The sequence below is a fragment of the Chamaea fasciata genome, unplaced genomic scaffold, assembly GCF_029207755.1.
Source record: "Chamaea fasciata isolate MVZ Bird 193981 ecotype frontalis unplaced genomic scaffold, bChaFas1.0.hap1 SCAF_1, whole genome shotgun sequence".
NCBI lineage: Eukaryota > Metazoa > Chordata > Aves > Passeriformes > Sylviidae > Chamaea > Chamaea fasciata.
This window is the reverse complement of record NW_027094086.1, coordinates 138,878,107-138,889,877: the sequence shown is the minus strand read 5'-3', so window position 1 is coordinate 138,889,877 and position 11,771 is coordinate 138,878,107. Positions and strand designations below refer to the sequence as shown.

General features: G+C 45.0%; 1 long non-coding RNA gene across 1 annotated transcript; it reads left to right on the top strand.

Moving 5' to 3' along the window:
* The first annotated feature begins 4,888 nt into the window (after positions 1-4,888).
* On the top strand, positions 4,889-8,340 carry LOC136294152 (uncharacterized). The gene is made up of 4 exons (XR_010722337.1): positions 4,889-5,167; positions 5,584-5,768; positions 6,784-6,876; positions 7,812-8,340. It is a non-coding gene; the product is annotated as an uncharacterized lncRNA (long non-coding RNA).
* The last annotated feature ends 3,431 nt before the right edge of the window (positions 8,341-11,771 follow it).

The following is an 11,771-nucleotide window of genomic DNA, read 5'->3' as shown; positions in this document are numbered from 1 at the left end:
TGAATACACACTGAAATTGTATTCAGCCAGAGCATAATGCGGTTTGCAAATATTTTCAGTTTTCTACCGTTCTGATCTTACAGTGAACAAGAGAACACCTCTGATGCTGGAGATGTCACTGCAGCAAGATGTCACGTGTTCTTCAAAATCAAGTGGGGTTCACAATGCCTTACCTTTAACGAAGCTGTAAACAAAAAATCCATGAGAGATGCCACTTGAAATAGTTGCACGACAGGTGCCAAGACAGGGGGAAATTTCTGACCCCTAATGCATGGCTGGAAGTTGCAGAACTGAAAGAAATTGGCTGAAGGTTAACTACCCGTGACAGTGGTATATCAAAACAGTTTTGTTAAGGTGAGTTTTTCTCAAACATGTTGTACATGAAGTAAGCAAACATACAGAATTATTCTCATTTATCTTCCAAAGATTTTTCTGGCTTCTAAAAATATTCTATTACCAATACAAGACTCTCTGTAGTATCTCATCCTGAAAGTATTTCAAGGCATGAGGATTTGGACAGCCATCATGTTGCTTCTAGGTATTATTAAACGATGAAAAAAGGAATAAATAAATTAACAAGACAGACTCCTTCTTGTTTAAACAGAGAAACGTCCAGTGTCTAAGTCGTGATTTGTTTGTCTCATATCAAATTAAAATTTAGGCTCTTTGTCCACTTTTTAGAGGACCTCACCAGACAACCGGGCCTGCCTGACCACAGGGACCCCTGAAGCAGGGGCCTTCGGGGACACAATTCCCACTTTATCCCTGCAAACTCTGCTTGTGCAGTCTCAGGATCTGTGCCTCTGAGCCTTCCATACACCTCATCACTCATGAGAGGGGCAACAGGGACTGATCCTGGAAGCTGCTGCTTTTTGAAATGAGATTGCCATGGTTTGGTACCAGGAATTAAGTGACATACAGATAAGCACAGTAAAGTAGAAGAAAGCCTGGGCTGAATAAACTACACTCTCTTTTGCCTCTGTCAAAAGTCAGGTTCTGCTCACTTTGGCTTTCCAGGTAGTCCTACTGAAGTAAAGCAGATACTGGAGCAGCCAAAGAGAAGGAAGCTGGACTCTGAGTGTGCTAATGTTAGAAAGCCTTTCCGCCCTCCCAGCCCAGCCACTCTCTCTGACTGCTGCTTCAGTGCTCCTGCAGGTGCAGAGCTGCATTTGTACCATTTCCTGGAGCTGATTGAGCTGGTGGGTGCCTGGAAAAAGAGGTGAGGTGCCATTTCCCCTTTGAGCTGGACAGGAAGGGGCTTGGGCACCTCCTTTTCTGCTGAGGACTAGGTGCGCCAACCACAGCATACAAGAGGAGGCAAGTCAGCTAACACAGCTGCACAGTGCCTGAGAGTCTTGTCTCAGAGTCAGATGGAGGCCCTTGAACAACTCTCAAAAAATTGCTGTAGAGCTTAAAAATGAGCCCAGCTTGGGTTGGTGCGGTGTGCCAGCCAGCTATGGGTCAGGGGTGTGTGAGCATGAGAAGTGACCCTCTACTAACACCACACACATGGTGCACACCGCTCAGGGCAAGATGCACAAAAAAGGTTTTTAAGACCTTATTTGCCAACTAGGAGTCATGGTCCTGAGTTATGTCCCTAAGCTCTCTGCACACTGTATGACTGCAGGCAGTCAAGCACCTCTGAACAAGGAGTGATGAAAACCAAACTGCAGGGTAAAGAATCACCCTGCACAGCAATTAGGAAACACTCAGATCTGTCTTGTGCACTGGCCCATGCACCCAGAAAACATAGAAGTCCTGCAGCAAGAGCAGTGGCTTATCTCTATCTGAGATTGACATCCTTGGAGCAACAGAGCCTATATCCCTCAGGCAGAGCTGTCTGCAGCCTTTTATAAATCCTGCAATGGCAAATTGCCTGATGAGGTAGGAGGTAGAGGTACAGCTCTCCCTGGTTGTGGTAGCTTCAGGAATGCCCCTGCCAGCCTCAGGTGCTCTTGGAGTATGGATCTGAGCTGAGGGCAAGGTGGCTCTTCTGGCCCCCGCAGCAGAAGCCATTTCTTTTGCCTCACAATACAGGACAAGGCTGGAGAGCTGGAGCCTGAGTGAATCAAAGAGACAAAAAACTCACTCAGCAAGTCAGGTACTGCAGTTCTGAGGTAGATTGCACTGAGCTCCTCTCTTCTATCCATTTAACCATCACAGTGAAGTGCCTCAAATGGTCCTTCTGACTTGGCTGCACTTGGGAGAGAGGCTTTCAAACATTCTATGGAGACAATAAAGGATAAAACTGATTGAATCCGTAAGCAAATCCTTACTGCCTTCACTTAGGTTACACTGGGCATCTGAACAGAGATCTTGCCCTTCATGTGAGCTGTGGAGCAGCTCAACAGCCCACCAGGCACATCCCACGATGCTTGGCAGCATGGACTCTCCTAGGAGTTCATCACTTAGTCACAGTTTTGCCATGTGGCTGTTTGCATCCTTGTGCTCAAATTCAACAGTGCCAAAAGCACAACCTTCAAACCAAGCAGTGTCCACTGACCCACAATTTCCATCATAGCTTTATACATGTGGAGAGAAAACAAAACTCCTGTCTCTTGGATTCCACAAGAAAAGCTCTGGGGCAGGTAAACTCTGTAGTACATGTCATACATTGTGTGCAGCATGGCTGACAGCCATGAATATGAGGCAGTTCAGAAACAAAGGGGGAGAGGAGAGGATGGGTGCTGCTCTCACGCTGAAATCCCAGCAGTGGTGGAGACCTTGCAAAGTGGAGCTCAGGAGGATGCCAGTGCCAACTTGTTGCTTTTCGGTGCCAAAAGGGTTGTAGTGCAAATCACCTAATAGACAGAAGTGTAAAAAAGGCAAACCTTCCTCTTCTTCTGTTATGAAGATTAGACATTTAATAAAATTCAATTTAACCAGGAAAATAGATTACATGCAAGATCTGTTGAAGGCCCTGGGCTGAGGACCTGGGTCACTTGCTGACATGACACAGATCTAGTTCAGTGAAGAGGAACACGGGGGCAGGAAAAATCCTCATCCAAACTCTGCTTGGTGAAAGTGATGGGGAGAAAAGAAAGAAAAAACTGAGTCAGGAGCCAGAATGTGTATCTTGGTTTGTGTTTTGTGATGGTCTAAACCTGAAATCCGACCTGAAAACCTCTGAAATCCAAGGAATTCAAATTCAGGTCCAGACTCCATATATGGATTCATTCCAAGCAAAAAAAAAAAAGACTAAGTCTTCTGCTGTCAGAAGATGGAACACCTTTTTTCTGCCAAACTGCCTATTACCAAGCAGGAATTTAGCACACTTTAAAAAAATATTTTTTAAAAAAGGGGAGGGGCGGGGTGAGTGAAATACATTTACTTGAGTTTTAAACAGATATATAGTCTAGATATGAAGGTGCCACCTATGAAGACGTAAGACACTAGCCCAGCTCTGAAATTGGTAGTTTTCCAAGCTTTCAAAAAAACATTTTACACATTGTCAAAACAAACTACAGATAAACAAGCATACAACAGGTGAAAAATGTGACTGCAAGGGCTGTGATGACAGTTCTGTTTGCACAATACATTCATTTCAAGGTACTTGAGCATCTGTTATATATTTAGTTCCTTCCTGCTAAAGACAATAAAGCAGGTGAGCACCACTTACACCTAAGACACCATATGTTTGTGAGAAGCTGGGAGGTTCATACAGCAAAGAAAAAAATGCATTCCCTTCAGGGAAGAGCAAAGCAGATCAAATTTCTTCTTTGCACTTTACTATAATGACATCATTAATGCAAGTGATATAAAATAATGTACACAGAATACGGCGTCTGGGCTAAATGCTTCCTCTTCCTTGCTGCCAAGACATTATAAAAGAGTCTTGCTTCAGGTTTTGTGGACAAAGAAAGTATAGAAATGAAAGTTAAGAGCAGCTGGTTTCCTCTGCCCTTTGTAATGAATCCTCTTCTGAACTGTTAAAAGGAAACATTGGGCATGAAAAGGTGGCTTCCAAGCAGGTTTCTCCTACTGAAGAGAAGCTCCCAGATGCTCAGCTTAAAGCCTCAGCTGAAGACAGGAAGAGGTTGCTTTGATTTGAAAATTCTTATTTATGATGATCCCATTCCCAGAAACACAGCAATGGCTGCTTTTGCTCCCACAATTTGAAGCAAATTTTCATGTTTTGAGGAAATCGGTGATTAATCTTTATTCAGAATTGCATACACTGGGAGTACCATGTCCACTTTTGGACTGCCCAGAACAAGATTGACCTTGAGACACTGAACTGTGCCCAGGGGAGGCCACCAAGATGGTTGGAGGCTGGTGCACGTGGACAAGGAGAGGCTGAGAGGGGCCTGCCCAGCCAGGAGATGGATGGCTGTCAGGGCCCTTGCTGCCGTCTACAGCTACTGGAGGTCAGGGGAGAAGGAAGAGGGAGCCAGACACTTAGATGTGCACAACAAAAGGCAATGAACACAATCTGGAACCTGGAAAATTCCACTTAGCTACTAAGCTGGACATTGTCTGCTGTGAATGGAGTTTGGGTGGGATCTCCCAAGGTTACTTCTAAATTACATCTTTCAGCAATGCTAAAACTGGAGGAACAATCCACCCTCTTCACACCTCAGTTGTGATGGGAAATGCAAAAGCAAGGGAAAGAAATCATATGAAAACAATGATGCATTTTTTATTTGACTATATGATGTCCAGGACAATTCATCCAGAAGGGCCTAACTAAAGTCTTCAATTTCTAACTTCTAAGAAAGTTCACCCAGCTCAAAAAACTTACCAGGTGAATGTGTCTCCTCTTCATTGACTACAGCTCTGCTGAGACAGACAGGTGTCTGAGCCTGGAGAGAGGTTATAAATTTAGTAATTAAATTTAGGTGTGTGCCAAATGAGTTTGTATTAGTGTAGGAGCAAAAGCAGAGGAGTCTCATTGCAGCTGAAGAGGCTGGTCAAGTCATAACAGGAAAATATTGCTGGCTGTGAAGATACCCAGATTGCTTGCTGAAGGGGTTTTGAAGTGTTTAGGTAACAAATAAGAAGATACTCTTCTTTTCCAGCTCTAAGAAATTCAGGTCTAGATTGCAAATAGCAGTTATCCTATGAAGACAGGAAAATTACCTCTGAAAGACATTTGGAGAGGACTGTGTTTCTATATGCATACTGAAGTACAGAAGTGCAAGTGCTGTGATGTGACCTTTCACTACAAGTACGTGTAGTGGTAACAAAGGGGAAATTTTGTATGAGAGAAGCCGATGGATTTACTGCCTGAATGGGTTTTGTTTAAAACTAAAGCACCGGTATTCTAAATAGTACTTACTGTAAGGTTTTTAAAAATGTATTTGATATTTGTTTAGCAAGGAACTGAATGGTATTTCCGCATTGATGCTAGTGGGGACTCCTGACACCTACAGTCAATAATAGATCTGTGAATTGCTTTCTGGAAGGACAGAAGTGAAGCTGACGTTTCAGGAAAGGGTTAAACAGAAATCTTCAGTAAAGGAGAGCCGGATGGTTACAGCAGGACTAGCAGTGAAATGGGATTACACAGGCATGCAAATGGGGAGGACAAATCCTACAGCTGAACACTATCTCACTGCCTCTTCTTCCCTCTTACCAAATCAGGACAATGTTACCCAAGACGCGCCACCTCCTTGCCGGACAGGAGATCTCCAGCCCACCAGATAAAGGCCCTGAAAGCTGCAGCAATCAGGCAGGACAGAAATGCTCCCCTGGGGAGCCAGCTGGCACAGGAGGAGAAGTGGGAACCACCACCCAGTCTCATGTCTCATTCCACCAGAAGCCATAGGGTAAACGGATCTGCCCCGCAAACACTCCTCTTTCTGCATGGTCATTAGCAGCTGGGGGGGTTCCGACTGACAGAAAGGACAGAAGAAAAATGTCTGGGAGCAAAGCTGCCAGCATTGTAGTGCTGGCAATTCAGGGATGCATTGTTAGCCTTCCCAACCCCGGGGGACAGGAGACAGGCAGGCCTGAAAGGCATTTTACTGGGTCAGAGGAGTGGTGCCCGGGGCTCCTGCTTCCCCCACACCAGTGCCCCCAGCGAGGCAGTGGTGGCAGAGGGGAGGCAGCCCCGGGGGAAGCAGAGCTGCTGGGCTGCTCTCCTCAGGCAGGCCCCTGGTGCTCCTGGACTGAAGCGTTTCATCACCCAGGAGCATTTAGTGGGGAACAACTGAGCTGTACAAACTCCCCAGGGGAAAGCCAGAGGTGGCCTTCACCATGCCCTCTCGCTCACCTGCCACCTCCTCCTCCGGGCCTCCAGAGCCCACCGAGCCCTCTGCTGCTACTTATTTATTTATCTTGTAAGGATGAGCCTGGGGCGTTTCATGTTTCAGCCTTTTGTGCCCTTGAGGGAGGAGATAATGGAAGGCCTGGCAGGAGTCGCACGCACTCATCAGCCCAGGGGTCCCCCACACCACCTTTGGAGGGATCCCTGGGAGCAACCACACTGGTATCAATAAACGCTTATCAGCACTGCACCATTAATCCATGTGCTTTTTAAAATAAAGAGCATGAAGATAAATAAAGCTGGGCTAAAGAACATATATAAAATTTGCAGGAAACACTGGAGACTTGGAGAAGCATCTTTCCTGTACTGGTGGGTTTCCTTCTGCATAAACACAACAATAAATAAGAAGTACTTCAACTAATAGCTATAAATAGCATCTTGTGTGCACCCTCGGATGATTTACATGCTTGTCCTGGAGTGATTGGGCTGAAATGAGTTGCAGCCTGTTCCTCTTCCTACATGGCAGGAGTTCTCCCATTACCTAAGCTTCATTGTTTTTGCATTTTTTATTCCAGGGCTTCACACATGGCTTGTTTGCTGCTCAGTTCCTTCCCGTGTCCAACTTCCCTCCTTGCCAGCATTTCCAGCCATGGAGATGACACCTGATGGTGAGTTGATCAATGGCTGGTTTCCTTCCTCTGAACTCACCCGGTCCCACACACACCACAGTCTGTTGGCTTTGCAGATGTTCCCACTTGTTTTCATGGAATCTTTGAAAACATTTCAAATCCACCAGTGACTGAAAATAATTCATGCCTGAAGTAAATGTGCTGATTTTAATCTTATGAGTCCTGTTATAGAGAGGGACACACACACATGCATATACTTTACACACTCTTTTCAGACATGTGCATGTATACATGTTTTCTCATGAAGATAAAATATTTCTTTTACTGGTTTCTCTTGGTATGAAACAGTGTCTTCAGAGACAGGCAAAATTGCACAGTACCAAAAAGAAGTTTGTACTATTTGAGTTTTTATGGCAAAGGCACTAGTGGAAATTTCCCTTGGGAAAATACATGGCATCTGAGATTTCTCCCCACGTTAAGGAACATGTATAAATGAGTCTTGATTGTATGAATTGCTAATTGAGAAGATACAACGCTATCATAGCTGTAGAATTGCATTTGCTTTCTTTAAAACTTTGCTGCCCGAGAAAACTGAAGTACCTCAGTAAAACACACCATTGTCTCAGAACAGGAGTTCATGGGTTTTTTAATCTGGTGTGCCAGCTCTCAGCCTTTCAGACTGCAGCCTCACAGACAAACACCGTCTCCTCTGCAACCCACATGCTGCTGGAGGTGGTTCAAAGACATATGGGGAGTGAGAGCCTGTTACAAGCAGCAGACAGCACAGCTTCTGCTGAAGGCCAGACACAATCCGACTGAGAGTCTGTGATGAGCAGATGAAGTCAAGGCTGTGCCTGCTCAGCCCAGTGCTCTAACAGCCTTAGCAACTCCCACAGGCAAGCACAGAGTCACAGCCATCGACTGGGAGCTGTTGGCCGAGGAGAAGCCACCCATTGCCTTATTATTTCTTGCAGGAACATACAGAGACAGACCTCCCAGTTTATCCCTGTGGAGCCCTGCAAAGATTCCTGTTCCTCAAGCAGCAGTAACAGCTGCCAGAGGATGTCCTTGTGCTGAGGCTCCACGCAGCTGCAGAGCGCTGCAGAGGGGCTGGAGGCACTCCCACTCACAATGGTTGTTTGCCTGCAGTGGGATTATGCACATGGTTGCTTCCAATGTCCACAAAAGGTTGAAGAATGCAGAGAAAACAGCTCAGACACTTGTTTATTTGTTTTCAAATAAGGAAAAGAAGGAGGCTTTCTCAGTGGAGAACATGAATTCATAGCCAAGTACCCATCCTTGGGACTAGAATAAATGGTGTCGCCTTCATCAAAGGAGATGAATGCTGGTATCTCCTGCCCGGCTGGGCCATGACACCACCTCTTGCTTTTGCGTCACCACGAGTGGCAGGGCAGCCTCTCCCCGGGTGAAGTTCAGCAGAATTAGGGTCTCAACCTCTTAGGGCATCTGTCAGTAGAGGGCAATGTGGTTACAAACAACCGACCTGCTCCAGGTCCCCACCCAGCAGAAGGCATAGACCTTACCTAGTATTTTATATTGCCATGTGTGACCTAATAGTGTATCCTGCTGTTATGTGCCATGTTTAACATACCAGCAACACTATGTCATGCAGCTGATACTAGAATTAAGGTCTCGGGTATTTGTTTATGAAGGCAGGTTCCCTTGTGATCACTGCTATTTGTGGCGGGGGAAAGGAGGGGACAGAGCACTGGAATGGGTTTCCAGTGGGCGTTTGTTTACTGTACTTTCGATGCACTGGTTTATCAGCCCAGGGAATAAGTTATAGCTTCCCAGCCTGCCTGTCTGGTTACAAATTCCAGTCTGTTCCTTCAGGCTGAATATAGAGAGCAGCTGGCTGAAGCTAAATGAATAATACTGCCTCATGAAACAATACTGCTGGGCTCAACATGTTGCACAGACATCTATTTTGAGTTTGGATATTTAAAGACTAAGGAGGCATGACAGGCACATTTATGGGGCAGCAATTACCAGCACCCGGCAGACTGTGCCTTGGATGTGAACAGATTAACACCTTTTTCTCTGCATGTGTCAAATACTCTGGTAAAGGGTTCACCTTTACAAAGAAAGCGCCTCTGAAAAGTTGACAAGTCCTTCCACTTCCTGTATAGCCAACATTTTCCTGTTCGATAACCTTAAGCAGAAACTTTCTGTGCTACAATCAATCTTATCTAAAATAAAGAGGTGAAATGTGCTGCTGTTATTTTACTCCATTCTGTAACTTTTGTTGCTGGGAAATGGTAGAAAGATCTCATGGATCTTTCTGGTCCATAATTTTCTAATTTAATTCTGGCCTAATGAAAGCACTAAGAACCTCCTTAGCACATAAGGTGCCTTAATACTCAAAAGCAATCATTGCTGTTTGAAAGCCAGTGGAAAAGGGAGGTAATTTTCTCCTTTTCAAGACAATCAGAACTAGGACATAAACAGGTACATAGGTTGCTTTTGGAGATAAAACCTTCTTTCAGTTTCATAATCTCACTACAGCTATGAATGTCTGCATATACCAATAATCCAGAAGGAGGCTGGATTCCCATTTTTAGGTACAATCTGATAACGTCTACTCATTTCAGACCAAGCTGAAGGTGTGCAGAGAAGGGATTTGTATGGCTTTGTGGCCTGAGCTTGCAGGTATGTACTGAAAAGCACAGCTCTCAAGACACTGTCATGACTGACTGAGACATTCTCATGCAGGGCAGTGCAAGGATGAGGCTTTAAAATGTATTTGTTATACAGTTCTACACCATAAAAATCATATACAAGCAGTCACAGGAACTTGTCAGAGGTTTTTTTAAGCTCATAGTAGCTGCAGGTATTTGGAACTTCTAAACTTCGACTATTCTCTTCAGCAGGAAGGAAAACTACTCTCAATTAAATGGTTCTTAAGGGGAAAATTCAGGCTTTCTTAAGAAGTTCACAGGCCAGTAACTCTGGGGCTAGAGAAAGCTCTAGATCATAGTGGGAGGACACTCTGTAACCCACTTTTAGGGGGTGAAATATAAATTAACATAGGATAAGAAAGCTCCTGGCCTAATATCCACCTAAATTAGCAGGGTGGACTGGCCTGCAGATAGCTTATATACTGATGCATTAGTAGTTTCACGGCAAGTGACTAAAAATACCTAGCAGAAGACCCTGAGATAGCTTGATAAAAGAATGCTAGGAAATCCTAAACTGCTAGTCATGCCAGAATTTGCTGTTTTTTTCTGCAGTTTTGAAACCAGCACATCTCATCATGTAGTTCTGCTAACAGCAAACAACTGGGACAGTGAAAACAAGCAGTAAACAGAAAATCCCAGTGAAAAATATAGTATATCACACTTCTGACTTTTGTCTGAAGATGGGATGTGATGCAAGTGCTTTGATCTCACCAATAATGTCTGTAGTCATTTAGCTGGGCATGTGTTTAAATGTTTTGCAATACTAATAGAATTTATCTGAGATTTTTGGAAGGCTGAAAAAATAAGTATATAATAATTTTTTAAGAAACAAAAAGATTCAGAAATCAGGTTGTGATTTCCAGAAAAAGGAGGATCTAGCAATTTCAGTAGAATTAAGCATTCACACCCGTGTGTGTGCCGTCAGGCTTACAGATAATTAAAGAGCATATTCCCGCAATCCAATATTGCACACTTATTTACCCATATAATCTCTCTAAGGTCTCATTAAAGAGTAAAAAGCTTCTTAGTGGTCAGTTCAAAGAACCTAACCTGGACCTGTGCTCTGGAACACATGCTTGAAGAGGCCAATTCAGCAGTTAGCCTGGATGGTGCCTTAGAACCACAGACTAATTTAGGTTGGATCTCTGAAGATATCTTGTCACCCTGCTGCTTGAAGAGGGTCAACTGCAGCATGTTGTTCAGGGTTTTGATGAGCTGGGTTTTGAACATCTACAAGGATGGAGACACTACAACCTCCCTGGGAAAGTTGTTGCAGGGTCAGGACCTCCCTCTGCCCTGCTGATCAATCGGGATTTCCCACTGCCTAATTTGGATTTCCCATGTTCCAGCTGGTGTCTACTGCCCATCACTGTGTACCACTGAGGAGTCTGACTCCACCTGCCCCTTAGTTCTGCCGTTCCTGAAGCTTTCCCTTCTCCATGCTGAACAAACCCAGTTCTCAACCTCTCCCTATACATCAGCTGCTCCAACCTCCTCACCATCTCTGTGGCCTCCTCTGGACTCAATCCTGTTTGTTGATGTACTGTGGAGTCCAAAAGTGGACAGAGTGCTCCAGATACACTCTCATATCTCTCAGCCTGCTGCCTCTGCTTCATGCTCCCACAGCTCAGCGTGGAGCTGGCTGCCTTTGCTGCAAGGGTACACTGCTGCCTCATGTCCCACATTTGGTCCACAAGGATTCCCAGATCCTTTTCTGCCAAACCATTGTCTATTTGCTGCACCCCCACCCCATCCTGCCATGTGGGGTTGTTTCATCCTAGGTACAGGACTCTGTGTTTGTCTTTTTTGAGTTTCATGAGATTCTTCTCAGCTTACTCTCCAGGTTGTTCAGTTAAGCCCTGAAGTGCAGCAGCTCTGCCCTCCAGCACATAAATTATCCATCTCCCCCCATTTCAGTACCCCCTGCAAACCGCAGGAAATAGAAAAAGGAAGGAGTTAGTGGGACAATGTGCATCCAAACCCCAGACAAGCCATGTTTGAGGTCTTCTCTCCACAACAACATAGCAGCAGCCATGCACAGACCTCCTGTGAGTCAGCAGTGGGTACGGTCACAGCACCTGGCAGTGCTGGGACAGCCAGGACAAACTTCCTGCCACTAGCAGATGGTCTTTCTGGGTGCCTGTCATGTTTCAGACAGACAGAAGTGTAGGGTTGCCATGACTGAATGTCTAGGGGATGTGTCTGCTCCATCTGAAGGATTTATTTTTGCAATAA